Source organism: Ipomoea nil, unplaced genomic scaffold, assembly GCF_001879475.1.
Source record: "Ipomoea nil cultivar Tokyo-kokei standard unplaced genomic scaffold, Asagao_1.1 scaffold2928, whole genome shotgun sequence".
Classification (NCBI taxonomy): domain Eukaryota; kingdom Viridiplantae; phylum Streptophyta; class Magnoliopsida; order Solanales; family Convolvulaceae; genus Ipomoea; species Ipomoea nil.
This window is the reverse complement of record NW_017619356.1, coordinates 182,372-206,770: the sequence shown is the minus strand read 5'-3', so window position 1 is coordinate 206,770 and position 24,399 is coordinate 182,372. Positions and strand designations below refer to the sequence as shown.

General features: G+C 36.7%; 2 long non-coding RNA genes and 1 other non-coding gene across 3 annotated transcripts in view; 2 read left to right on the top strand and 1 right to left on the bottom strand.

Annotated features, from left to right (window-relative positions):
• The window catches only part of LOC109162290, a 15,766-nt gene extending 5,473 nt beyond the window's left edge, over positions 1-10,293 (bottom strand). Inside the window, exons 1-2 of the long non-coding RNA XR_002051062.1 lie at positions 10,182-10,293; positions 3,560-3,566 (exon numbers count right to left, since the gene is read on the bottom strand). This is a non-coding gene — a long non-coding RNA (uncharacterized LOC109162290). The remainder of the gene's footprint in view (positions 1-3,559; positions 3,567-10,181) is intronic.
• LOC109162289 lies at positions 9,829-24,399 on the top strand. The gene is made up of 3 exons (XR_002051061.1): positions 9,829-10,060; positions 10,112-10,126; positions 24,389-24,399. It is a non-coding gene; the product is annotated as an uncharacterized LOC109162289 (long non-coding RNA).
• On the top strand, positions 20,945-21,016 carry TRNAP-AGG. The gene has a single exon. It is a non-coding gene; the product is annotated as a tRNA-Pro (tRNA).

The following is a 24,399-nucleotide window of genomic DNA, read 5'->3' as shown; positions in this document are numbered from 1 at the left end:
TGCACTTCTTTTCTTAACAACTTAGTCAACGGTTGAGCCACCTTGGCAAAATCTAACACAAACCTTCGATAATAACCCGCTAATCCAAGAAAACTTCTTACTTCCGACACCGATGAAGGTGCAGTCGATTCCTTCACTGCCGGTATCTTGTCCGGATCCACAGAAATCCCCCTACTATCAATCACGTGGCCTAGAAACGTCACACTGTCCTTCCAAAACTCGCACTTAGAGAACTTGGCGTACAGCTGCTTTTCCCGCAAGATTTGAAGTACCGTCCGAAGATGTCCAACATGCTCTCTCTTATCTTTCGAATAAACCAAGATATCGTCGATGAACACGATCACAAAATCATCGAGGTGAGATTTGAACACTCTGTTCATCAGATCCATAAAAAACTGCAGGAGCATTAGTCAAACCGAAAGGCATTACCGTAAACTCGTAGTGACCGTACCGAGTCCGAAACGCAGTCTTAGGGATATCCTTGTGTGCTACCCTTATCTAATGGTACCCTGACCTCAATTCAACTTTAGAGAACACTCCTACGCCACGAAGTTGATCAAACAAATCATCAATTCTTGGAAGGGGGTATTTGTTCTTGATGGTAACTTGATTCAGCTCCCGATAGTCGATACATAACCTCATACTCCCGTCCTTCTTCTTTACAAACAACACCGGAGCTCCCCAAGGCGATGCACTTGGCCGGATATAACCCTTGTCCAGGAGTTCTTGCAACTGAGCCTTCAACTCTTGCATTTCAGGCAGAGCCAAACGATACGGAGCTTTAGAGATGGGTGCAGTGCCCGGCATAAGATCCACTGAAAACTCCACTTCCCTAGCGGGCGGCATACCCGATATTTCTTCGGGAAAAACATCAAGAAACTCGTGGACCACAGGTATCGATTGAGCTACTTCCTCCTTTGCCTTCAAGTTCTCAACGGAGCACAAGTACACATCATTGCCTTTGTCCATATACCTCTCCATCTTTACATAGTCACCAGCTTAATTCCGGGTTCTTCCATCTTTCCACGATATGACACTCTTTTCCCGCTGGGTCCTCATAGCACTACCCCGATATGATACCCTTAGGTCATTTTACATGTTAATCTAAACAGCTAATTTTTTCAAATATCTTTTTACCAACTGTTGATATAATTCGTTGGTCAAATCCGCTAATATAATCCGCTAACGCTAACCGCTAACTGCTGATTGTCAAACAAAGACATTGCGAGGTAGTTCTCACTTTAATTTGTTGTGTTATTTGAATATTCTCTTTGTCAACAAATCCCTCAAGTCGTTAATGTGATTGACTTTATTAATTATATATATTTTTAAATTTTTTCATGGTGTTAATAAAATACTTGGTAAATAAATATATAGCATTATTTTGTATTATAACTTTGACATTTAATTAAAAAATTAGTGCACAAAAAAATTAATAGACAATGTAGTGAATATAATCAATTGATGAATTTGAATGTAAAGAATTTTTACATTGGAGTAAAATAAAGACAATATACCTATATAAAATTATTTCTCTTAATTAATTTATTGATAATGAATAATTTATTTTTTTTAAATAAAGACATTGTAGGGACAATGTAGCGAATATAATCAATTGATGAATTTGATGTTGGAAAAAATAGCTTAAAATGGCATAAAATGGCATGTTAAGTGGCTATTTTGTGGTACAATTATCAGTGGGGTCCACTTCCAATTTGGGTCGGGTTAAAGTGGATTCGGATTCTTCGTAGTGAGACGAAGAGATCGATATATTGTACGCTCAAAACGGATAATGGGTGAATGAGATATTGATTCTCAAAGTAGACCCATTTGAGTTGGAAAATGAAGGGAAAAAAGTGAGCTTTTTGTCCCACATTGCTTTGGAATGAAGATTTTTCCCCCTTATATACAAGAGCTCTTTTGAAGCTTGTAGAATTGTATAGCATAGAGGCTCTCTCGCGCGGGGGGGGGGGGGGGGGTGCAAATCAAATTCCAACTAGCAGAGTTTGAAAAAGGCTTGATTCAAGCCCGAGCTCGTGTGCGCCGGCACCTGGGGGCACGAATGTCGTCTGAAAATTGGCTGGCCTTGCGGGCTTATTTTATTTATTTTCCCGTTGGTGGTCTTCTCCGAATTTCCTTGAAGAAAAATGGAGCATCCCGTACTGCCAATTGATGGGGAGGATAATGTTGTTGCGGACAACAATGGAAGAAACGGCAACAATAACGTTGTTGCGGATAACAGTGGAGGGAATGGCAACAATGTTGCTAATTTCCAAGCTACACCAGTGAACGTTGGTTCACAAGATGGTGGGAGCACTGAGGGATATATTCCCATGTCTCGGGTACCTTCGGTACCGAGTGGTTCGGCTGAAAAGCCGGAGAAGTTCACCGGTGTTGGTTCGAACTTCAAGAGGTGGCAACAGAAGATGTTGTTCTACCTAGCAACTCTCGGCCTGGCAAGGTTCTTGTCCGAGAGTGTTCCCGAGTTGAAGGAACAAGATGCACAATCCGTGATGGCGGTTGGCTATTGGAAGGATTCGGACTTCCTTTGCCGAAACTACATCCTGAATGGATTGTGTGACACGTTATATGATGTATATCGAAAGATAAGCACATCAAAAGAGTTGTGGGAAGCTTTGGATCATAAATACCGAAGTGAGGATGCCGGCTCAAAGAAATTTGTGGTTGGCCGATTCCTCGACTTCAAAATGGTTGATTCAAAGACCGTGCTAAGTCAGGTAGAAGATTTGCAATTAATCTTTGATGAGATCCGTGATGAGGGCATGGTGCTAAGTGAAGCCTTCCAAGTGGGATCTGTGATCCATTTGTTGCCTCCAGGGTGGAAGGACTTCAAGAACTACCTTAAGCATAAGCGAAAGGAGATGAATCTGGAGGACCTGATCCAGCGACTCAGGATTGAGGAAGGGAACGGGACGAATGATAGGAAGGCTCCTATCGTTGTTGGCGCTAAGGCCAATGTTGTGGAGCACGGTAAGAGCTCCAAGAGGAACAAGAAGGACAAGCGAAAGCTAGGTCCGAAAGGTGGCGTTACCAAGAACAAGTTTCCTGGTGAATGCTACAATTGTGGCAAGCATGGCCACAGAGCATCTGAATGCAAGGCTCCAAGGAAGAAGAACAAGAGTTCTGAAGCCAATGTTGTTGGAGATAGCAATCAGAAAGAGGTCGAGATTAGCCTTTCGGCTATGGTGACCGAGGTGAACCTCGTGGGCTCAAACCCTCGTGAATGGTTCATTGATACCGGTGCAACCAGGCACTTGTGTTGCAACCGAGAGATGTTCAACACCTTTGAGACCGTTGATGGTGAAAAGGTGTTGATGGGAAACTCTGCTCAGTCTGCTGTGGAAGGCATGGGCAAGGTGGTTCTGAAGATGACTTCCGGGAAGGAACTAACGTTGAACAACGTGCTGTATGTTCCTGAGCTAAGTAAGAATCTTGTGTCTGGCTCTCTGTTGAACAAGCATGGCTTTCGCATGGTGTTCGAGTCAGACAAAGTAGTTTTGTCCAAGTTAGGGATGTTTGTTGGTAAAGGATATGTAACTGATGGGCTCTTTAAGCTCAATGTAATTCTTGTTATCAATAAAAGCAAAGTTAATTCTGTTTACTTGCTTGAGTCTTCCAGTTTGTGGCATGGTAGACTAGGTCATGTTAATTTTAATTCTATTTTGTAGATTAATTAGCATGGACCATATTCCTAACTTTCAAATTGACACAAATAACAAGTGTGAAATTTGTGTTGAGGCAAAACTAACGAAAGTACCTTTCAAGTCGGTTGAAAGGGAAACTGAACCACTAGAATTAATCCATAGTGATTTGTGCGATTTTAGATCGATACAAACGAGAGGTGGTAATAAGTATTTTATCACATTTATCGACGATAGCACATGATACTGCTATGTGTATTTGCTTAAGAGCAAAGACGAAGCCGTTGATAAATTCGTTCTTTATAAGAATGAAGTGGAAAACCAACTTAATCGAAGTATTAAGAAGGTTAGAAGCGATAGAGGTGGTGAGTACGAAGCACCTATTGGTGACTTCTGTGCAAGTGTAGGTATAATACACGAGCGTACTGCACCTTACTCACCTCAATCGAACGGTGTTGCCGAACGAAAGAATCGTACATTGAAAGATATGATGAATGCGATGCTTATAAGTTCGGGCCTACCTCAAGATGCTTGGGGTGAGGCGATTTTGACAAGTAACTACCTTTTGAATAAGGTACCCTAAAAGAAGCTCGATAAGACTCCTTATGAGCTGTGGAACGATAGGAAACCTTCCTACCAGTACCTGAAAGTGTGGGGGTGTCTTGCCAAAGTTTTGGTGCCAACACCTAAGAAAGTAAAGATAGGTCCTAAGACGGTGGACTGTATCTTTATTGGCTATGCACATAATAGTAGTGCTTATCGGTTCTTAGTACACGAGTCCAATAATCCGGATGTACACGAGAACACGATAATAGAATCAAGTAATGCATATTTTTTCGAAAATATATTTCCTTGTAGGTCCAACGAGGGACCAAGTACGTCAAAACGAACGTTTGACGAAACTATGGATAATGATAGTGGGGAATCCGAGAGAGAACCCGAGCTCGAGCCGAGACGCAGTAAGCGGGCGAGAGTTGGAAAATCATTCGGTCCTGATTTTCTAACTTACTTGTTAGAGTACGATTCGGGTACTCTAACTTGTTTATTAGAAAATGAACCCGATCTTCTATCTTGTTTGATAGAGAACGAGCCTCGAACGTATGTAGAAGCCGTGACTTCTACGGAAGGACCAATGTGGAAAGAGGCTATAAAAAGTGAAGTGGATTCTATTCTACAGAATCACACTTGGGAACTGGTTGATCTTCCTCCGGGTAGTAAACCCTTAGGATCCAAGTGGGTCTTTAAAAGGAAGATGAAATCGGACGGTTCCATCGAGAAGTATAAGGCTAGGCTTGTGATCAAGGGTTACAGGCAACGCGAGGGCCTCGATTACTTCGACACGTATTCTCCCGTGACGAGAATAAACTCCATTAGGATGATACTTGCCATAGCCGCGTTGCGGAACTTGGAAGTTCATCAAATGGATGTGAAAGTGTGCAAGTTGGTTAAATCGCTATATGGTTTGAAACAAGCGCCCAAGCAGTGGCACGAGAAGTTTGACCACGCGATGTTAACTAACGGGTTTAAAATAAACGAAAGTGACAAATGCGTCTACGTTAAGGAAACGATAGATGGCTATGTCATCCTTTGTTTATATGTCGATGATATTCTCATCGTTGGTAGTAATGATCGGATGATCAAGTCTACCAAAAACATGTTAAATGCAAGATTTGACATGAAGGATATGGGTTTGGCCGATTTAATCCTCGGGATTAGAATCATTAGAAGACCTGATGGTCTCGTGTTGAGCCAATCACATTATATTGACAAAATCCTTGAGAAATTTAACAAGGATGATAGTCAAGTGGCTAGGACACCATTTGATACAAACATTCATCTAACCAAGAACCACGGAGAAGGTATTTCACAAGTGGAATATGCTCAGGTTATTGGTAGTTTGATGTATCTTATGAGCTGTACTAGGCCGAATATTGCCTATGCGGTTAGTAAGCTCAGTAGATATACGAGTAACCCCGGTGCTATGCACTGGAAGGCAATAGTAAAGGTTATGAGATACTTGAGGTATACTCGTGATCTTGGACTGCACTACGGGAGATATCCCGCCATACTTGAAGGGTATAGCGACGCGAATTGGATATCTGATATTAAGGACTCTAAGTCCACGAGTGGCTACGTGTTTACACTAGCCGGTGCAGCCGTTGCGTGGAAATCCTCTAAGCAAACTGTGATAGCTAGATCCACGATGGAATCTGAGCTGATAGCCTTGGACAAAGGTTGTGAAGAGGCTGAATGGCTACGCCATTTTATAGAGGATATTCCTAATTGGGAAAGACCGGTACCTCCAATATGTGTGCATTGCGATAGTCAAGCCACAATCGGGAGAGTACAGATTCATATGTATAATGGTAAGTCTAGACATGTGCGTCGTAGACATAATACCATTAGACAACAACTCACAACTAGAGTTGTCTCGATTGACTACGTAAAGTCAAAAGACAATATAGCGGATCCGCTGACCAAAGGGTTAGGAAGAGAAGTTGTGGAGAAGTTGACACGAGGAATGGGTCTAATGCCCTTGGACTAAAAAAGTTCTATAGTGGATACCCAACCTAGCTGGCACCTAGGTTCAATGGGACAACTAAATTATGGAACGGAGCGCGTCACTGTGGGGGTCTCGGACTCCCTACCAATCCTCGTTAAAACAGTGACTCCCGCAAGAGGCTAGCATGTTAATGCTTTAATGATTCTTGAGTATGCGGGATACTCGAGAAAGAATCACCTATGTTAGAGAGAAGTGAGGGTCGCTTCAAAGGAGAATTGTTGGGCACAATTCTTTAGAAACTCTCGCAGAACCAGAAACGGTGACCCACGACCAAAACGGGCACACTCATGAGAGCAAGAGCATGGTTGGGAGATTCCTATGTGAGATATGTCATCGTCTATACAAACGGCAGTCGGTTCAAAGACATCGTGTTCTACCGTACAGCCAGTAGAGTAAACATGTCTTTACGAGGGAAGGTTCAAAGGGTATAGTGACTCCCTACCTATCCTATGCATGGATCGACCGTTTGAACACAGTTGTTTCCGATTTCAAAATACCCCGAAAATCAATTTTTCATTCATGTGGGGGATTGTTGGAAAAAATAGCTTAAAATGACATAAAATGGCATGTTAAGTGGCTATTTTGTGGTACAATTATCAGTGGGGTCCACTTCCTATTTGGGTCGGGTTAAAGTGGATTCGGATTCTTCGTAGTGAGACGAAGAGATCGATATATTGTACGCTCAAAACGGATAATGGGTGAATGAGATATTGATTCTCAAAGTAGACCCATTTGAGTTGGAAAATGAAGCGAAAAAAGTGAGCTTTTTGTCCCACATTGCTTTGGAATGAAGATTTTTCCCCCTTATATACAAGAGCTCTTTTGAAGCTTGTAGAATTGTATAGCATAGAGGCTCTCTCGCGCGGGGGGGGGGGGGGTGCAAATCAAATTCCAACTAGCAGAGTTTGAAAAAGGCTTGATTCAAGCCCGAGCTCGTGTGCGCCGGCACCTGGGGGCACGAATGTCGTCTGAAAATTGGCTGGCCTTGCGGGCTAAGTTACACTACTCTCGTGTAGTGGTGCACCGAGAGCACAACTCTCGTGCAACAGAGTCCACGAGAGGTGCAAGGGCCCGAAACTGGATGAGGTCGAAAGTTGAAAGCCCGAGCTCGTGTGCGCCGGCACCTGGGGGCACGAATGTCGTCTGAAAATTGGCTGGCCTTGCGGGCTAAGTTACACTACTCTCGTGTAGTGGTGCACCGAGAGCACAACTCTCGTGCAACAGAGTCCACGAGAGGTGCAAGGGCCGAAACTGGATGAGGTCGAAAGTTGAGACCGAACCCTGTACGCTAACGGTCAGGAACCCGAAAGTTCTGACTATTGAGGGGATTGAATTCATCTGTTACGGAATTAATTGTCTATTAATTCCAATTTTGAATTCTGAATTCAATTCCCAGGTAGTGGCCTGCTGTTATAGCTGTTGGAAGGCAGCTTTAATGTCATTTTTAATTGCCATAATAAAGGCTATTGGCTCCTTCAACCCTATATAAGAGAGGGTAGAGGCAGTAGAGTTTTACACACAGAAACATAGAACACGAAAGTTCGTTTTTCAGCTTCAAAACCGCTCTGCTTCTACTATTTCTTGGCCTACTGTGTTCATAGCCATTGTCTTGCTCGTCGGATTCCTTGTTTGAGTGCTGAAACATTGAATCATTAGCAAGTTTTATCCTGGGAAGCCTAGGCCACAACGCTCCTAGCATCTTTGGGAGGTGGCAAATAAGGTTTTAAGGAAAGAGTGCTCACTCGACTCTTGCAAAAACCCAACACCAAACGCTAGCCACTTTTCTTCATCTTTTCTTCCCTTCTTTCTAGAAAATAATAGTCAATTTTATTTGATTATTATTTGTTTTCCTACCAACGGTACCAACATTTGAATGTAAAAAATTTTTATATTGGAGAAAAATAAAGACAATATAACTAATGAAATTATTTCTCTTATTTAATTTATTGATAATGAATATTTTTTTTTAATAAAGACATTGTAGACACATAATATTATAATTTAAAGAAATGCATATGTATTATTTTGTTGTTGTAGCTACTAAATTATTATTTAATTTAATAAGAGTAAAATAAAGTACTAATTATGCCAACTTTGATTGTGATGAAGTTCGAACCTAAGACCTTTCTTATTGAAATCAATGAGTAAGTTAACGGTGAACTAACAGAAATTAACAGAAAAGATAATATTTAACGGAAAAGTTAATGGATAATCATATTCATTAAGGATAAATTAGGAAATGAAAAAATTAAAATCTGATCAATCTGAGCCATTCATTTGATTAAAAAATTTGACCGTCATTTTTTTTACCCATTATAGGCCTAACTTTCTTGGGTTCTTATTAGTATATAGATATATATAGTTGAGTTCACATGAGTACCACAATATATAGAGGACTGTGCGGACTGATTACGAGCACACGATAAATTAGTATCAGGCACACAACTTAATACACAATGACACACAAGAATACATGTAAACATCAGGTTTCGAACCCAGACTCTATTAATTAACAAACATATGCACATGGCATACAAATTATGGCACACGACTACATTCGGCCATACACACGACATACAGACTAATGACATACGACTACGTCAGTCCTCACGGTCCTCTATAATATAGTGGTCCTCATTTGAACTCAACTCTCTCTCTCTCTCTCTCTCTCTCTCTCTCTCTCTCTCTATATATATATATATATATATATATATATATATATATATATATATATATATATATATATATATATAGAATCTGAGCCATTGATCTTGTTTAGATCAAGGTCCAGGATTGCAAACTTTTTTACAAAAAAAAACGCGGTGGCAATTTGGTAATTTTTGCATCTAAGTCAAATTTAAGGTGCGTAAGTTTTGTACTTAAGGTGCGTGAGTTTTGCGCTTAAGGTGCGTGAGTTTTGTGCATAATGTGCGTGAGTTTGTGTTTAAGGTGCGTGAGTTTTGTACTTAATCTGAGTAGTTGTTAAAACTTAAAGTGCGTGAGTTTTGTGCTTAAGGTGCATGGGATTTGTGATTAAGGTGTGTGGATTTTGTGCTTAATGTGCGTGAGTTTGTGCTTAATGTGAGCCATTTTAAAATTTTAAGTGCGTGGATTTTGTGCATAATGTGCTTTGTTCTGTGCTTAAGGTGCGTAGTTTATGTACTTAATGTGAGTGATTTGTGTTCTTAAGGTGCTTTGTTTGTGTGCTTAAGGTGCATGGTGATTTGTATACTTAAGGTGCGCCATGTTAATGTTTAATGTGCGTTCAACCGCACAACCGCACGGGAAGCATTACCCACACTTGAACCCTTCATATATATATATATATATATATATATATATATATATATATATATATATATATATATATATATATATATATTAAAACACTAAAACACAAAGTATTATTTGAGTATAAATGATAAAATGAATAACCTTAAAAAAAAAAAGGCTTACCTTTTTCAAGATTTTCACAATCATCAATATTTTCTTCGATTTGTATTGGTTGATTTGGTAATATCAACCAATCTTGTGTACTACAAACTAAGGCTTTCACAATTCTAGAAGTTAAGGAACTCCTAAAATGGATCTAACACTCTACCACTTGTAGTAAAAGCACTTGAAGCCACTGTTGATATTGGTACTGCTAAAACATCCCTTGCCATTTTTGAGAGAATGGACAATCTCTCATTGTTTACCTTCAACCATCTAAGGATATCAAAATCATCTTTATCATCCATAGTACTCTCACTCACATATATTTGTAGCTCAGTCTGTTTAAGGCTTCAACCACTCTCCATTCTTTGCCTTTTCAGTTCACTTTTCAACCTAGATTGTGGCTTACCAACAGTAGTAGCCTGCACATTCACTGGTTGTGGTTGAGGAGGTTGGGCAGTAGAGGGTTAACTGTTTACATTTACAGAGTATGTGGTTGCATAATCATTAAACAGCTCAACAATTGCAGTCAGATGACTCGAAATCATGAGTTCATGTGTTCAATTGCACTTTTAAAAAGTTCATGGGCCTAATTGACTTTTCACGAAATGTTCAGGGACGTATTTGACCCTTTTCACCAAGATTAAGATTAACGCGCCTAGCTGGGCGCTAGGTTTACGTCTCACACGAACCCTATATTGCTTTTTTATTTTTGTTGGTGAGTCCCACCCTGGATCCAAAAACCAAATCCTTATCTTATGAGAAATTACCAAAAAACCATTCCCTTTTGTTGAAAAACTATGGTTCAAATTTTTAGATTGCAAAAATCACTTAAAATTCATCAATACCCTAATAATGTTTTAAATTATAAAAGTTGTATTATTGTTTCTTTCGAGATATATATATATATATATATATATATATATATATATATATAGTTTTGTAAGTAATTGAAACAAGAAGGGCATTTGATCTAGTGGTATGATTCGTGCTTAGGGTTTGAGAGGTCTTGAGTTAATTCTAGGAATGTCTCAATTTTCTCCTATTTTGCACATTTCAATTCCAATTTCTCTGAATGTCTCAAGGTGCACCTTTATGAACATTTTAATTTCAGTGGAGCATATGCATGACAGATAAACATAATCCGTATTTGGTTTAAGAAAAGGTATTTCAATTGCAGATTCTCTGAATGTCTCATGGTGGACCTTTTTGAACATTTTAATTCTAGTGGAATATATGATAGATAAACATAATCCATATTTGGTTTAAGAAAAAGGTTTTGATTGTTTTTTTTAGTCTATTAAATATGATAAAAAAAAAAAAAGTACTTTTTGTAGGAACATCTAGCATTGTCAGTGAATATGATACTTCGATTAAATTAATCAAATACAAAGTAGTACACAATGATAAAATTTTAAGATAATTTTATTCGATAAAAAAGTAATTATATTCTTACCATAACCTACAACTTTATAGAATACATAATACTTGCATACTCAAACATGATATACTCTTTTTTGAACCTTTTTATTCTAGTACAATTTTTTTACAGTAAAACATAACTCATATTTTCTTTAATATGGTATGTAGTACTTCATTTTAAATCATAAAAATAATAAAAAGAGCATTTGGTCTACTGGTATGATTCTTGCTTAGGGTGTGATAGGTTTTGTGTCCAATTCTTAGAATACCCCATTTTTCTCTTATGCGAAGGGGGTATTGTAGAGGATAACGCATAATCTTCAATTTTATTGGGGTATCCCCCTCCAACAGATGTAAAAAATGATAGAATTCTAAAATAATTTTGTTCGATAAAAAAAATAATACTATATTTTCAGTATAACGTACAACTTTGAAGAATACATAATTATGGGCATAATTGGTCATGATATACTTGTTATAAGGGTTCTAATTTGTTATATTAAAGTAACAACTTCGCCAAGAATAGGTAAGTATATATTCCCTCAATTCAAATAATAATAATTGGTTTATGTTGATTGATGGCACCATTTTACATGTTTATTCATAATAAGAAAAGTAGAAAGTCAGTCATATTTATCCTCACAACATTATGAAGTGATTAAGATTTTAAAGACGGAATAATTAAGAATTCAACGTAACTAGGGTGATTGTGATAAGTTTGAACATTAAGTTTGATGATTCTTTAATGCTCTTGCATTAAATATTGATGAATAAGATAAAGTGAAGAATATGTTTTGAATGGCTTACCGGCCTTCATATACTTGTATATTAATGTCTAATTTGCACCTTGTGACTGTTAGCAAAATAAAATAACTCAACTTATTTTGAATTTGTTAACCAAGAAAGTTATGTCCCGAGAGCTAGGTAGGTAGATTAAGAAAAAATAGAGTCGGTTAACAATATACTGGGTGATTAGGGGTGCTTGATGGTGGAATGCGTTGGTCGTAGTGCTGGTTGGGCTATGCTATGGAGAGAGGGAGTGGAGGTGGAGGTCCTGGGTTACTCTAATAATCATATTGATACTCATGTACATCTGGATGTTGCTAGTGCTAGGTGGCAGATTATTGGTTTTTATGGGTTTCCTGAGAGAGCGACATAAGTAATCTTGGGATTTACTTCGCTACCTTTCAAGTTTGACTTCTATGCCTTGGGCGGTTATTGAAGAACTTTAATGACTTGTTAGATGAGTGCGAGAAAAGGAATAGAGTTGCGCATCGTCATTGGATGTCATGTGTTCCAAGAGACAGTGAGGGAGTGCAAGTTAGTTGACTTTGGTCCTATTTTGTAACATAGTTAGCTTATCAGCCAATTTTGGCTTGTTTGACAACTATTAGCCGTTTGACTTGGTTAAACAGTCAATATGAGTGTTTGATTAATTAGTTTTTTGTAACAGGTTAATGTTCGAAAACACAAATTCTAAAAGCTGCTCAAAGCAGCATTTTCAATAAGCTTTTTGAAAAAGTCATTTTGCATGTAATCAACAACTAGCTAATAGCTAAATTACAAAACATCTTTCTACGATCGGCTAATGTTATCAACTAGTCAAACTCATTAATCCAAACATTTTAAATTACTTAAATGATAAGAAAAGGCATTTGGTCTAGTGGTATGATTCTCGCTTAGGGTGCAAGAGGTCTTTGAGTTCAATTCTTGAAATGCCCCATCTTCTCCTATAAAATTCTAAAACAATTTAGTTCCATAAAAATAAATAATATTATATTTTCAGTATAACGTACAACTAACTTTGAAGAATACATAATTATGCTCATGATATACTGTTATAAGGGTTCAAATTTGTTATATTAAATTAGAGACAAAGAAATATGAGTCCATACTCCCTAAACCAAATTAGAGACAAAGAAATATGAGTCCATACTCCATAAACTATAAGAGTAACAACTTGCCATGATATACTGTTATAAGGGTTCTAATTTCTTATATTAAATTAGAGACAAAGAAATATGAGTCCATACTCCATAAACCATAAGAGTAACAACTTCGCCAAGATTGGGTTAGTATATACTCTCTCAATTCAAAACAAGAATAATTGGTGTATGTAATTGATGACACCATTTTACATGTTTATTCATAATAAGCAAAGTAGAAAGTCAGCCATATTTATCCTCACAACATTATGAAGTGATTAAAATTTTAAAGACGGAATAATTAAGAATTCAACGTATTTAGGGTAAATTGTAATAAGTTCGAACCTTAAATTTGACGATTCTTTAATGCTCTTGCCTTAAATATTGATGAATAAGATAAAATGTGGGATATGTTTTAAATGACTTACTGGCCTTCAAATACTTGTATATTAATGTCTAATTTGCACCTAGCGACTGTTAGCAAAATAAAATCTTTCAACGTATTTTGAATTTGTTAACCAAAGTTATGTCCCGAGAGCTAGGCAGGTAGGTTAAGGAAAAGTAGTGTCGGTGAAGAATATACTGGGTTGTTGGGGGTGCTTGACAGTGGAATGCGTTGGTCGTAGAGCTAGTTTGACTATGTTATGGAAAGAGGGATTGGAGGTGGAGGTCTTGGGTTACTCTAATAATCATATTGGTACTCATGTACGTCTGGATGTTGCAAGTGCTTGGTGGCCGTTTATTGGTTTTTATGGCTTTCCTGAGGGGGCGACATATGGAATCTTGGGATTTACTTCGCTACCTTTCAAGTTTGACTTCTACGCCTTGTGCGGTTATTGAGGGACTTTAATAATATTGGCACTCATGTACGGCTGGATGTAGTAAGTGCTTGGTGGAAGTTTATTGGTTTTTATGGGTTTCCTGAGGGGGCGACGTATGGAATCTTGGGATTTACTTCGCTACCTTTCAAGTTTGACTTCTATGCCTTGTGCGGTTATTGAAGGACTTTATTGACTTGTTAAAAGAGTGTGAGAAAAGGGATAGAGTTGTGCATCCTCATTGGATGTTGCATGTGTTCCAAGTGACAGTTAGAGAGTGCAAGTTAGCTTACATTGGTACTTGTTTGGTAACAAAGTTAGCTTATCTGCCAATTTAAGCTTGTTTGACTACTAGTAGCTGTTTGACTTAGTTAAACAGCCAATATAAGTGTTTGATTAATTAGTTTTTTTGTAAAAGGTTATTGTTCCAAAACGCTAAAATTCAAAAAGTTTCTTAAAGTAGCTTTTTCAATATGGTTTTTCAGAAAGTCATTTTTCATATAATCGTCTATCACCTAATAGCTAAATTAATAAACACCTTTATACGATCGGCTAATGTTATCAACTAGTCAAACCCGCTAACCCAAACATTTTAAATTATCAAAATTATAAGAAGGGTATTTGCTCTAGTGGTATGATTCACGCTTAGGGTGCGAGAGGTCCCGAGTTCTATTCTCGGAATGCCCCATCTTCACCTAAAAATCCAAATAATAAAGAATTATAAAATAATTTTGTTCCATTAAAAACAAATAATTTTATATTTTCAGTATAATGTACAACTAACTTTGAAGAATACATAATTATGGGCATAATTGGTCATGATATACTGTTATAATGGTTCTAATTTGTTATATTAAATTAGAGACAAAGAAATATGAGTCCATACTCCATAAACCATAAAAGTTACAACTTCGCCAATATTGCGTAATAAGTATATACTCTCTAAATTCAAAAAATAATAATTGGTGTGTGTTGATTGATGGGACCATTTTACATGTTTATTCATAATAAGAAGAGTAGAAAGTCAGCTATATTTTTCCTCACAACATTATGAGGTGATTAAAATTTTAAAGACGGAATAATTAAGAATTCAATGTAATTAGGGTGATTTTAATAAGTTTGAACCTAAAATTTGATGATTCTTTAATGCTCTTGCCTTAAATATTGATGAATAGGATAATGTGTGGGATATGTTTTAAATGGTTTACTGGCCTTCATATACTTGTATATTAATGTCTAATTTGCACCTTGTGACTGTTAGAAAAATAAAATCTCTCAACTTATTTTGAATTTGTTAAACAAAGATATATCCCGAGAGCTAGGCAGGTAGGTTAAGGAAAAGTACTGTCGGTGAAGAATATCCTGGGTTATTAGGGATGCTTGACGGTGGAATGCGTTGGTCGGGTCGTAGTGCTAGTTTGACTACGTTATGGAGAGAGTGATGGAAGTGGAGTTCATGGGTTACTCTAATAATCATATTGGTACTCATGTATGTCTGGATGTAGCAAGTGCTTGGTGGCAGTTTATTGGTTTTTATGGGTTTCCTGAGGGGGCGACGTATGGAATCTTGGGATTTACTTCGCTACCTTTCAAGTTTGACTTCTATGTGTTAGGAATAAAGTGTAATGGTTCTGATATGCCAAATTTGTATTTGTAGATCCCCCAATTTTATTTATAGGTCTAGTAGAGTCTTAGACCATGATCGGGAAATTATTTAATTATGAAAAGAGAGAAACAGAGGAAAATGGATGAAAATAGAAGAAGAAGATATAAAGCCGAAAATCAAGAATTTGTCTGGAGAAAATGACAAATTGAAGAAGAAGATGAATTATATGAATTCACGTCGCTACTACTCAAAGAAGATATCCCAGAAGAATTTTCGTGAAGAAAATTAATATTGGAAGAATGCATGAAGTTGACTTGGAGATCAAGCATCTATGGAAAGAAAGAAGTACATCAAATATGATTTGAGAGCTAGTGCAATTCAGATTGGGGATCAATTAAAAGAATTGAAATTGGGAGCCAGTTTCAGAGAAATTGAGATTAATTGAAATTGGGAGCTAGTGCAATTCAGATTGGGGACCAATTAAAAGAAGACATTGAGGAGCAATTGAATTGAGATGAAATTCAAAGAGAAGTCCAATTTCGAGGTCAACATTGAGAAGTAATTGGAGCACCAGGAGATGTTGGGAGCCAATTGCAAGTCAAAGTCAATTGGGAGCCAATTACAAAGGAGAAATTCAAATTGGGTGCCAATTACAAGCCAATTGAAATTGGGTGTCAATTACAAAGGAGAAATTGGGTGTCAATTACAAAGGAGAAATTGAAATTGGGTATCAATTACAAAGGAGAAATTCAAATTGGGTGGAAGTTCAAAGCCAGTTTGAAGTCAGAGAACACCCAGACGTGAGAATGAAGAAGATGAAGCAGAACTTACAGTGAAAAATATTCTCACAAGGAAAATACTAGTCTAACTAGTATGGGATTAAAATAAAGATTATTTTTGAATCCCAAAGATACAAGGACCACTTCAGAGCTAATCAGAGAAGCCATTCTACACCAAAACTGAGACCCAGATATTTCCATCCAACGTTAAAACAGAGGAATATCAGATGAAGTTTGGGAGCTCATTTACATGGAGATGAAGATCTTTCAAACGGCTAGCTTATCTCCTTCTGACATTTTTGCAGAAGATAAGATAAGATCTCTGACAAAAGATACAAGATTTCAAAAATGAGAGCGTCTCTTTCCAACGGACAGATTCTCATTACCAGCTATAAAATGATGAAGATATGAAGACTTGAAGATGGGGAACTTACGAACAAGAGAGCAGAAAATTCGAATCCATCAAGGGATCGAATAGAGCAATTAAGCTTAAAAGAGCAGAGAGCTAAAATTCTAAGAGCTAAAATCTTCAAGTGTGAGAAAAGAACTCAGAGAGCTTCAAGAGAAAAATATTCAGAGAGTTCTTAAACAGAGCAAAGCAGAGCAAAAATATCAAGTGCTTTACTTGATATATTCAAAGAGAGAAAACACTCAGAGCTATCAAGAGAAATCTTTCCAGAGTGTTTATCTTCATCAAAGAGACCTGCGCATTATTGAAGATCATCTACAGAGTCTCAGAAGTTGGAAACAAGACAACACTTGTTTTGGAGCAAAACAAGAGAAGGGAGGAAAGTAGCACGGAGCTGTGAAATCCTGGATTGTCACACGGAGCTGTGAGATCCGAAGCAGCAGTGTCGGAGGCACTGGGCGTGATTGGTGTGGGCTTGGTGATCAAAGCACCAGATCACGGGATACGTTTCTACCGGAGTGTGGAAGACGGGGGGAAAGTAACGCGGAGTCGTGAAATCCTGGGATAGTAGCGCGGCGACGTGAAACCCGAAGCAGCAGTGTGGTGTCACTGGGCGTGATTAGTGCGGGCTTTGTGATCAAAGCACTAGATCACGGAAATTCATTGTATCTTGGAACCAAGGAGTGGTAGATATAGTGAATTGGCTCTTGGAGAAAAGAGCAAGTGGAGTAGGAGGATTACACCACCTCGCGAACCACTATAATTGTCTTGTGTTCTTTACTGCTTTCTTTACATACCGCTCTTTACATATACGCTCTCACGAAGATATACTGCTCACACAATCTCACACACACTTTATGTTTATTTATTTCCGCTGTGCACCATACTCTAACAATCTAGTTAAGAGTTTTGGTTTATCTCTGTCTTAGCAATTGTTGTGCTATGCGAAAAAGTTTGAAAGTCTATTCACCCCCCCCCCCCTCTAGACTTTCACCTAACCTCTTTTTGGACCAACACTATGCCTTGTGTGGTTATTGAAGGACTTTATTGACTTGTTAAAAGAGTGTGAGAAAAGGGATAGAGTTGTGCATCCTCATTGGATGTTGCATGTGTTCCTAGAGACATTTAGAGAGTGCAAGTTAGCTTACATTGGTACTGTTTGGTATCAAAGTTAGCTTATCTGCCAATTTAAGCCTGTTTGACTACTAGTAGCTGTTCGACTTAGTTAAACAGCCAATATAAGTGTTTGATTAATTAGTTTTTTAGTAACAGGTTATTGTTCCAAAACGCTAAAATTCAAAAAGGTTCTTAAAGTAGCTTTTTCAGAAAGTCATTTTGCATGTAATCGACTATCAGCTAATAGCTAAATTAATAAACACCTTTATACGATCGGCTAATGTTATCAACTAGTCAAACCCGCTAACCCAAACATTTTAAATTATCAAAATTATAAGAAGGGTATTTGCTCTAGTGGTATGATTCTCGCTTAGGGTGCGAGAGGTCTCGAGTTCTATTCTTGGAATGCCCCATCTTCACCTAAAAATCCAAATAATAAAGAATTGTAAAATAATTTTGTTCCATAAAAACAAATAATTTCATATTTTCAGTATAATGTACAACTAACTTTGAAAAATACATAATTATGGGCATAATTGGCCATGATATACTGTTATAATGGTTCTAATTTGTTATATTCAATTAGAGACAAAGAAATATTAGTTCATACTCCATAAACCATAAAAGTTACGACTTCGCCAAGATTGCGTAATAAGTATATACTCTCTAAATTCAACAAATAATAATTGGTGTATGTTGATTGATGGGACCATTTTACATGTTTATTCATAATAAGAAAAGTAGAAAGTCAGCTATATTTATCCTCACAACATTATGAGGTGATTAAAATTTTAAAGACGGAATAATTAAGATTTCAACGTAATTAGGGTGATTGTAATAAATTTGAACCTAAAATTTGATGATTCTTTAATGCTCTTGACTTAAATATGGATTTATAAGATAAAGTGTGGGATATGTTTTAAATGGTTTACTGGCCTTCATATACTTGTATATTAATGTCTAATTTGCACCTTGTGAATATTAGCAAAATAAAATGACTCAACTTATTTTGAATTTGTTAACCGAAGTTATGTCCCGAGAGCTAGGCAGGTAGGTTAAGGAAAAGTAGTGTCGGTGAAGAATATACTGGGTTATTAGGGGTGCTTGACGGTGGAATGTGTTGGCCGTAGTGCTAGTTTGACTATGTAATGTAGAAAGGGAGTGGAGGTGGAGTTCCTAGGTTACTCTAATAATCATATTGACACTCATGTACGTCTGGATGTAGCAAGTGCTTGGTTGCAGTTTATTGGTTTTTATGGGTTTCCTGAGGGGGCGTCGTATGGAATCTTGGGATTTACTTCGCTACCTTTCAAGTTTGACTTCTATGCCTTGTGCGGTTATTGAAGGACTTTATTGACTTGTTAAAAGAGTGTGAGAAAAGGGATAGAGTTGTGCATCCTCATTGGATGTTGCATGTGTTCCAAGAGACGTTTAGAGAGTGCAAGTTAGCTTACATTGGTACTGTTTGGTAACAAAGTTAGCTTATCTGCCAATTTAAGCTTGTTTGACTACTAGTAGCTGTTCGACTTAGTTAAACAGCCAATATAAGTGTTTGAATAATTAGTTTTTTTGTACCAGGTTATTGTTCCAAAACGCTAAAATTCAAAAAGTTGCTTAAAGTAGCTTTTTCAATATGGTTTTTCAGAAAGTCATTTTGCATGTAATCGACTATCAGCTAATAGCTAAATTAATAAACACCTTTATACGATCGGCTAATGTTATCAACTAGTCAAACCCGCTAACCCAAATATTTTAAATTATCAAAATTATAAGAAGGGTATTTGGTCTAGTGGTATGATTCTCGCTTAGGATGCAAGAGGTCCCGATTTTTATTCTCGGAATGCCCCATCTTCACCTAAAAATCCAAATAATAAAGAATTGTAAAATAATTTTGTTCCATAAAAACAAATAATTTTATATTTTTAGTATAATGTACAACTAACTTTGAAGAATACATAATTATGGGCATAATTGGTCATGATATACTGTTATAATGGTTCTAATTTGTTATATTAAATTAGAGACAAAGAAATATGAGTCCATACTCCAAAAACCATAAAAGTTACAACTTCGCCAAGATTGCGTAATAAGTATATACTCTCTAAATTCAAAAAATAATAATTGGTGTATGTTGATTGATGGGAACATTTTACATGTTTATTCATAATAAGAAGAGTAAAAAGTCAGCTATATTTATCCTCATAACATTATGAGGTGATTATAATTTTAAAGACGGAATAATTAAGAATTCAACGTAATTAGGGTGATTGTAATAAGTTTGAACCTAAAATTTGATGATTCTTTAATGCTCTTGCCATAAATATTGATGAATAAGATAATGTGTGGGATATGTTTTAAATGGTTTACTGGCCTTCATATACTTGTATATTAATGTCTAATTTGCACCTTGTGACTGTTAGAAAAATAATATCTCTCAACTTATTTTGAATTTGTTAACCAAAGATATATCCCGAGAGCTAGGCAGGTAGGTTAAGGAAAAGTAGTGTCGGTGAAGAATATCCTGGGTTATTAGGGATGCTTGACGGTGGAATGCGTTGGTCGTAGTGCTAGTTTGACTACGTTATGGAGAGAGTGATGGAAGTGGAGTTCCTGGGTTACTCTAATAATCATATTGGTACTCATGTACGTCTGGATGTAGCAAGTGCTTGGTGGCAGTTTATTGGTTTTTATGGGTTTCCTGAGGGGGCGACGTATGGAATCTTGGGATTTACTTCGCTACCTTTCAAGTTTGACTTCTATGCCTTGTGCGGTTATTGAAGGACTTTATTGACTTGTTAAAAGAGTGTGAGAAAAGGGATAGAGTTGTGCATCCTCATTGGATGTTGCATGTGTTCCAAGAGACATTTAGAGAGTGCAAGTTAGCTTACATTGGTACTGTTTGGTTTCGAAGTTAGCTTATCTGCCAATTTAAGCTTTTTTGACTACTAGTAGCTGTTTGACTTAGTTAAACAGCCAATATAAGTGTTTGATTAATTAGTTTTTTTGTAACAGGTTATTCTTCCAAAACGCTAAAAATCAAAAAGTTGCTTAATGTAGCTTTTTCAATATGGTTTTTCACAAAGTCATTTTGCATGTAATCGACTATCAACTAATAGCTAAATTACTAAACACCTTTATACGATCGGCTAATGTTATCAACTAGTCAATCCCGCTAACCCAAACATTTTATATTATGAGAATGATATGAAGGGTATTTGGTCTAGTGGTATGATTCTCGCTTAGGGTGTGAGAGGTCCAGAGTTCAATTCTCAGAATGCCCCATCTTTACCTAAAAAATCCAAATAATAAGGAATTCTAAAACAATTTTGTTCCATAAAAACAAATAATTTTATATTTTCAGTATAATATACAACTAACTTTGAAGAATACATAATTATGGTCATGATATACTGTTATAATGGTTCTAATTTGTTATATTAAATTAGAGACAAAGAAATATGAGTCCATACTCCATAAACCATAAAAGTAACAACTTCGCCAAGATTGCGTAATAATTATATACTCTCTAAATTCAAAAAATAATAATTGGTGTATGTTGATTGATGGGACCATTTTACATGTTTATTCATAATAAGAAAAGTAGAAATTCAGCTATATTTATCCTCACAACATTATGAGGCGATTAAAATTTTAATGATCGAATAATTATGAATTTAACGTAATTAGGGTGATTGAAATAAGTTTGAACCTAAAATTTGATGATTCTTTAATGCTCTTGCCTTAAATATTGATGAATACTATAATGTGTGGGATATGTTTTAAATGGTTTACTGGCCTTCATATACTTGTATATTAATGTCTAATTTGCACCTTGTGAATGTTAGAAAAATAAAATGACTCAACTTATTTTGAATTTGTTAACCAAAGTTTTGTCCCGAGAGCTAGGCAGGTAGGTTAAGGAAAAGTAGTGTCGGTGAAGAATATCCTGGGTTATTAGGGATGCTTGACGGTGGAATGCGTTGGTCGTAGTGCTAGTTTGACTATGTTATGGAGAGAGTGATAGAGGTGGAGCTCCTGGGTTACTCTAATAATCATATTGGTACTCATGTACGTCTGGATGTAGCAAGTGCTTGGTGGCAGTTTATTGGTTTTTATGGGTTTCCTGAGGGGGCGACGTATGGAATATTGGGATTTATTTCGCTACCTTTCCAGTTTGACTTCTATGCCTTGTGCGGTTATTGAAGGACTTTAATGACTTGTTAAAAGAGTGTGAGAAAAGTGATATTGTTGCAAATCCTCATTGGATGTTGCATGTGTTCCAAGAGACAGTTAGGGAGTGCAAGTTAGCTTACATTGGTACTATTTGGTAACAAAGTTAGCTTATCTTCCAATTTAAACTTGTTTGATGACTAGTAGTTGTTTGACTTAGTTAAACAGCCAATATAAGTGTTTGATTAATTAGTTTTTTTGTAACAGGTTATTCTTCCAAAACGCTAAAAATCAAAAAGTTGCTTAATGTAGCTTTTTCAATATGGTTTTTCACAAAGTCATTTTGCATGTAATCGACTATCAACTAATAGCTAAATTACTAAACACCTTTATACAATTGGCTAATGTTATCAACTAGTCAATCCCACTAACCCAAACATTCTATATTATGAGAATGATATGATGGGTATTTGGTCTAGTGGTATGATTCTCGCTTAGGGTGTGAGAGGTTTAGAGTTCAATTCTCAGAATGCCCCATCTTTACCTAAAAATCCAAATAATAAAGAATTCTAAAACAATTTTGTTCCATAAAAACAAATAATTTTATATTTTCAGTATAATATACAACTAACTTTGAAGAATACATAATTATGGGCATAATTGGTCATGATATACTGTTATAATGGTTCGAATTTGTTATATTAAATTAGAGACAAAGAAATATGAGTCCATAATTGGTGTATGTTGATTGATGGGACCATTTTACATGTTTATTCATAATAAGAAAAGTAGAAAGTCAGCTATATTTATCCTCACAACATTATGAGGCGATTAAAATTTTAAAGATCGAATAATTAAGAATTTAACGTAATTAGGGTGATTGTAATATGTTTGAACCTAAAATTTGATGATTCTTTAATGCTCTTGCCTTAAATATTGATGAATACGATAATGTGTGGGATATGTTTTAAATGGTTTATTGGCCTTCATATACTTGTATATTAATGTCTAATTTGCACCTTGTGACTGTTAGCAAAATAAAATCTCTCAACTTATTTTGAATTTGTTTACCAAAGTTATGTCCCGAGAGCTAGGCAGGTAGGTTAAGGAAAAGTAGTGTCGGTGAAGAATATACTGGGTTATTAGGGGTGCTTGACGGTGGAATGCGTTGGTCGTAGTGCTAGTTTGACTATGTTATGGAGAGAGGGAGTGGAGGTGGAGTTCCTCGGTTACTCTAATAATCATATTGGTCTGACTCATGTACGTCTGGATGTAGCAAGTGCTTGGTGGTAGTTTATTGGTTTTTATGAGTTTCCTGAGGGGGCGACGTATGGAATCTTGGGATTTACTTTGAAACCTTTCCAGTTTGACTTCTATGCCTTGTGCGGTTATTGATGTGTTAGTGTTTTTAAATGTTCAAAAAACCCCATATTATAATTGGCAATATCATTATGGCATACTAAGATTGGTTTAGAGTCTATCCGTTTATCTCTACAGATAACTGATCAATCAGAAGCAACAACAGAAGGACTGACACTGAAGATCTGTTTTAGGAAGCTGGTTTCTTAAAAGGCGTACGCGGTATTATCAGACTCATATGGAAAGATGATCAGCGTATATTCTTAAGAAAGGTATGGACCTAATCTTCTGAGATTACATTCCTCTTTTATAGTCCTACCTGCTACAATCAAAGACATCTATGGAGAGTGGTTATTGAAAGATCTATAAGTACCCTTATTCGAAGAGAATTAGGGTTACGCCGAAAGTAAGAAGAAACACTCCATATCTGCTATATGAGATTAAATCTTTGATTGTCATGCATCTTCTCAATACAATATGTTCACGGTGATTAAGATGATGAACTTGAGAAGAGTTACTACTACTTAAACGAAAGGACACTGTGATCACACTATTGTGGGAACAACTTTATAGAGCGTCATTGAAGTGGACTGCATCAGAGTGGGCTCTCCAAGTGAAGGGATTTCATTGGACTTCTGTATGCATGGCTCTCCATCTTCAACAATCCACTAGACCTGTGTAGACTGGGTTTGAACCTTGTGTGGGGCACTTGGGTAAGATTATTGTATATCTACCTTTGTACATTGGTTTATGATTTAGTGGATTGGACGCCTATGTGATCGTCTCCCAGACGTAGATACACACCGTATCGAACTGGGTAAACATTCTGTGTCTTTGGCATTTGTGCAGTTATCTTTCTTTTATTCTCTCTTCGTGATCTATCATTACTGATTGGCCTCTTATCTGAATCAATCAGTAATCTACATCAGTCATCTAATTCAGTCAATTTACTTAAAATGAGGAATTGCAAAATTACATGTGGTATCAGAGCTTTTAAGTCTACATAGTGACTTGATCCGAAGGGCTGTTTTAGTTTTGCATTCTCTCTGTTTTTGTGCAAGTCTCTCTGTGTGTTCGTTGCCTGGTTGTTGTATTCAGGATGGACGCAAGTATGAAACCGTCAGAACTAGATGGT